This window comes from Bubalus bubalis, chromosome 16, assembly GCF_019923935.1.
Source record: "Bubalus bubalis isolate 160015118507 breed Murrah chromosome 16, NDDB_SH_1, whole genome shotgun sequence".
In the NCBI taxonomy this organism is placed as follows: domain Eukaryota; kingdom Metazoa; phylum Chordata; class Mammalia; order Artiodactyla; family Bovidae; genus Bubalus; species Bubalus bubalis.
Genome location: NC_059172.1, coordinates 9,056,081 through 9,061,670, shown reverse-complemented (window position 1 = coordinate 9,061,670; position 5,590 = coordinate 9,056,081).

Below are 5,590 nucleotides of genomic sequence, written 5' to 3'. Positions count from 1 at the left end.
TTTGTCACAACTACTGAAGCCCACGCACCTAGAGCGTGTGCTCCACAACAAGAGAAGCCGGCGTAGTGAGAAGCCTGCGCCCCGCAGCTAGAGAGGAGCTCCTGCTCACCGCAACTTAGAAAGCCCTTTTGCAGCAACAAAGACCCAGCACAGCCAAAAAATAAATAAAGTAATCCTTAAAAAGGAAATCAATAATTTTTTTTTTTAAAGAAAAAACATGTGCTTGGGATCTGAACTACAGCTGAGGGAGTTGAAGGCTAGGGGAAGAGAAGGGGAAGCTAATAGAAGCTGGGGTCCCTTGGTCTGGACTCTGTCGTGGGATAATCAGAGCTGCAGGAATCCTGGGAGTCGGCCAGCTCTTTGCATCTTCCCCCTCACAAACCCTTCAAATCGTGGAGCTGGAAGGGGCCTTCAGAGGATGCATCAGCATCCCAGCAGGAAACAGAACTTCACTCAGTTCAACTGAAGAGACTTGAACAAAGAGGAGAGACTTCTTTCCAGAGAGATGGGCAGGATTAGAGAAACTAGAAGGGATGCTGAAAACCCTGAGATTACAAACACCTGGAGGCCACCCCCGGGGCCTCAAGGGTCAAGGGGAGGAGGCAGGAGCACTCCTGGAGCCCAGGGAGTGCCGAGGCAAGAGGGGAAGAGCCGTTGGCAGGAGCTGTGGCTGAGCAGAGAAGCACTTCCACAGCCTCTGCCACCACGCAGAGAGGCCGTGGGCAAGAAATCCTCCACCCTCTCCTCCCCACCCTCCAGCTGGCAGAGGCGTCCACTGATTCACTGCACAGGGGGCAGCCTCCCAAGACACAGGTCGGGGCAAAGAAGGGGAGACCTGAGACCCTAAATTGAAATGGACAAGCAGAGAATAACAGCCTAGTAAATCTCAATTCTTTTTTTTTTCCCAGAAGCCTCAGAAAGCTGAGGTGAACTTGCCCAAGGTCAGGCAGCAAGTTAGTACAAGGCCATTGGCCCCTCTCCCTCAGGGTCAAGGTTCATTAGATACTGGCCCTGCACTGAAGCAGCCAAGTAAAGATGGCCCGTTGTCCCAGAGCTGGAGCTGCAAATCCAAATTAGCCAGAAGAAGACAGCAGAGTGGGAGAGGATGGGCACCCAGTGGCTGGCCATGCATCCTCTGTGTCTGCACGGTAATAGACACCTGCCTCCTTGTCTCTTTGCGACCTGCTGTCTGTCCCCAGCCCCCCGTTTTCCTTTCTCGAGTCCTCCCCAGGCCTGGGTCACAGGAGCTCAGCCCTGGGATTGGCAGGGACGAGGGGAGGAGGCTCCACTTCCCTGGTAGCCAGCCCTGCTCATTGATTCCCCAGAGCTGCTCACTGATCCAGCACAAGATGGTTTAATTGAAGTCATTACAATAAATGGTGCAGAAAAGCAACACCCTTAGTCTGCCAGGAGCCTCAGAGATGAGAGGAAGGGCCTCTGGGAAACCCAGAGCTCACAGCTGGCTATTATGGAAAGGCCACAGGGCTGAGAAGTCACATCAGCCTGGGTTCAACTCCTGACCCTGTCACTTACAAGCCCTGTGACCTTAGTCAAGTCCCTTTATCTTCCTGAGCTCCTGTGTCCTTGTCCAGGAAAATGAGGCTTTTGTTACTTGGCCTCCATTCACGACCACCAGGCCATGCATGGCCCTGGGCGCTGCCTGCCTCTCCTGCTCTTCTCCTGTGCCACCCCCTTCCCAACCTCCACACTGCGGATGGTTACTGTTCCCTGCCCCACGTTCTGCCTGCTTCTGGTTGCTCTTCCTGAAACACCCTCCCCCACTGCTGCCCTGGGTCATTCCCACCCACCTTTCAAGGTTCAGCTTCAGCTCCAAGGTCCCCTTCCTCCAGGAAGACTGCCTTCCCCCGTCTCTCCTTCCTTTGGATGCCTCTCCCACTTTCTGTGACTCCCATCTGGCATTCAACACGCACTGTCATGCACGGCAGCCTTTTTCTCTTCTCGTTGCTGGTCTTCTAATCTAGATTAAAAGCAGAAACTCTGACTTCTCTTTCTCACCCTCACATGCCTAACACATGCTCAGCTTTATCACTGTAGTGGCAGTGGGCGGGGGGGTGGGGAGCGGCAGGTTGGAGTGAGGGGCAGAGATTCTGAGCCCAGGGGTGGGCACAGAAAACAGCCAGCAGACACTGGTCAATGACAAAGTACCCTGAGCTCCCTTCCCAGATAATTAGGATGATACATTCATCCTATGCGTGCGACTCCAGCATGAGACACAGCCACCTGTGTGGCCAGGCTCAGCTGGCCCTCTGCTTGGCTTCATCAGCTGGCATCTGATTCATTAGCAGAAAACAGAGGATTCAGGTCAAGAAATCATAAAATTTCAGCATCAAAAGAAACCTAATTATGTAGCAAAAAGTGGTGTCCTTGTACCTCTTAGTATAAGTTATAAGAAGCTTTGCAGCTTCCACCTGGGTGCCTTGGAACACTCCTTCTTGAGTTGTTCCCTCTGAGAACCCAGACACCATACCATGAGAAGCCCACGCCACGTGGAGAAGCCATGTCCAGGTACTCCTCAGTCTGGCAGTCAGTCCCAAACGAGTGTCCAGATGGCAGGCAGCATCAAATAAACGCCAGCCATGAGAGTGGACCATCTCAGACGTCAAGCCCTGTTGACCTTCAGATGACTCCAGTCCCAGCCACTCTCTGATGCCGCCACATGAGCGAACCCAAGAAAGAATCTCCTTGCTGAGCCAAACCAATTCACGAATCAGGGGGTAAAAAAGCAAATCATTGTTTAAAAAATGATAAATCATTGCTTTAAAAAACAATAAATTGATTTTCTTGTAAAGAAATTTTATCAAAATGTCATTTTGCTGGTGAGAAACTGAAGCTCAGAGATGCCATGTGATCCATGCCAGGTCACACCGTGCATTAGTAGCAGAGTCATGTAACCGTTGCCACCCGTTGCCACCACCAGCAAAGCCAAAGAGGAGTGAGCTGTCGGGGGCAGAAAGCAGGAAAGGAGCTGCTACAAAGGATTTGTAGGATCCTTCCTACAAAGGATTTTGTAGGAAACCTTTCAATTCCTCGGGAAGAAAACTCTTCCTTAAATGTATATGATTTTTTTTTTTAATTTTCAAAGAGCATCTCATACCTTTCATAACTTCTTAGAGTTTATTGAGTTAATTGCTCTGTATTTTAGCTTGGTTGGTTTTCTTTTTTCCTTCCCCTTGAGGTAATTAGCCATAAGCTTACCTGAGTACATTTGTCATGTCAAACAATGGCTTCAAAGGAAGGAAAAAGACCCAAAAAACAAGGCCAAGTGACAAAGCAAAACCTCCTAGAGAAATATTCACATTTCCTGAATAATCTGTCATTAAAAATGCACGCACAAGCAGGACGGCAAACAGCAGCGTCAGAGCAAACGTTACCTGGCCAGCCACTGTCCCCGCTGGCGCTTTGAGTTCCTTGATCTGAATCAAACCCATACCCGGGGCAAAAGTGACAGCCCTTCCCCAGTTCACTGCCATCTGTTTGGCTAAACCATGGGCTCAAAGGAAAACCTTGGACTTGGCTTTTCTTCTTCAGCCCCTTCAATTTAAGGAGCCATCTTTTTAAGGCCCATCTTGCCCAATACACGACAGACGGCAGATTCAGGGAAGACGCATTTCAGTGTAAGGATAGAATCAAGCCCTTCTGGTCTTCGTTTTTATCTTTGAGTTGATGTGATCGGTATCAGCCTCACATTGGACAGACCTTGGTCTGGGCCCCATGGTCCCATAGTTGTTCGTTCTGAAGGTTTGCTGGGAGAAGACACCACTTTTTGGACATCATCTACGATTTATACTGGGTCCCAAAGGTTTTCTTTCTTTTGCCTTGTGTTTAATCTTTCTAGCCACCCTATGAGGGAAGAATTACTACCTCATCTTAAAGAGAAAGAAATTTAATCTTGAAAAGGAACACACTCCAAACATCACAGCTGGAACTCAAACTGAGGCCTAGCCAGTTCCCAAGGCCTGCTCTTCTCCCACACACTCATATTGCCAGGTATCTCTTGCCACAACAACGCCGTGAAACAAATCACAAGAAAACCTCAGTGGTATTCAGTAATCACCATTTACTGCCCGTGCATCTGGGATAGTTGGCTAGGTGGTTCTGCTGATCCTGGCCGGACTCACTAACACACCTAGAGTCTGGCTGCCCATTGAGAGATTGAGGCTGGGCTCCAGGGACAGCTGCAGGGACTCACTCCTCTCCACACGCCTCTCATCCTCCAGCCGGCTAAACCAGGCACGTTCTTATGGCCACGGCAGGGGGACAAGAGACAAGGCAAATCCAGCTGATTGCACAGGGACTTTTCAGGCTTTTGCTTCCATCACGTTTGCCATCATCCCTTCAGCCAGAGCAAGTTTCATTGCTAAGCCCAGAGTCAAAGAAGGCGGACACAGAGGACGCAGATGATGGGGGACAGGGTGTGAATGCCTGGAAGGATGAAGAGCTGGGATCACTTTTGCAGCTACCACATTGACCTTGGGCAAGTTACGGTTCCCTCCTGAAGCTTCCGTCCCTGCATTTTTTTTTTTTAACTGGATTGTATCTATCTTGTAGGGTAGCTGAGAGCATTCAATAACATAAGCTCTGTGAAACACCAGCAAAGTCAAAAGTATTCCTTCTGCTGATGTATTTCAAGTACACAAGCTTGGGGGTTGTGGGGGTCAGGGTGAGAGTACTCATTATTAGAGGTACATGGAAAGTTCAGCTCCTATTTCTAGAATCCAGAAGGTTTACACAAGTCTCAGAGGTGAGAAGGCCCAATCACTGAGACAATAAACAAGATTTGTAAGAAGAAAATAAATCAAGGGGGAAAAGAACAATAAGTAAAATGATGTAATTAAAGTTACTGTTGAAGAAACGATCAAGGAGAGAATGAGTCAGCCACAAGTTTAAGCGATGAATCAGGCCCAATGTCATGTTTCTAGAATTCTTGTCTATTTCAAGAGAGCCTGATGTCCCAGTTAAAAGAGCACCTTGAGCGTGTGGCAACAACATCTGGAAGGAAACACACTTTTAATTTTAATTTCTCCCCAACAGCACTGCTAACCACGGGAGCAGGGTGCTGGGTGCAGAGTAGCCCATCTGAACAATCCCATGGGGAGCGGCCAATCACTGCAGCATTATTTCACGTGTATCCAAAGGGATTTTAAATTCTTTAAAAAAATAAAACCTGTGCAATATGCCATTTGATTGTCAAAACAAGGCTATGACTATTAATTGCTCTACTCAACAGATGTGGAAACTGAGGCTTAAATGGTCACCTAGTTAGAGACAAGTCAAAGAGTGGAAGGCAGGTCCCTGAGTTATTCTCTCCCAGACTAACAGAGAACCATCCTCCTGCTGTTGATAACTCATTTGGATTTTTATTTCCAGTCTGTAAGAAATAATATCAAACATTTGCTGAGCCACTTACCTCATAAGCATGGCAGTTCACGGAATCCTGACCATAAACAGAGGTCAGCATATGGCCAGTTTCTTTTACAGATAAAGAGAAATGGAGCTCAGAGACTTTAACCACTTGCCTGAAGTCACACAGCCTGTAATAATGAGCTCTGATACACATTCAGCAGCATAT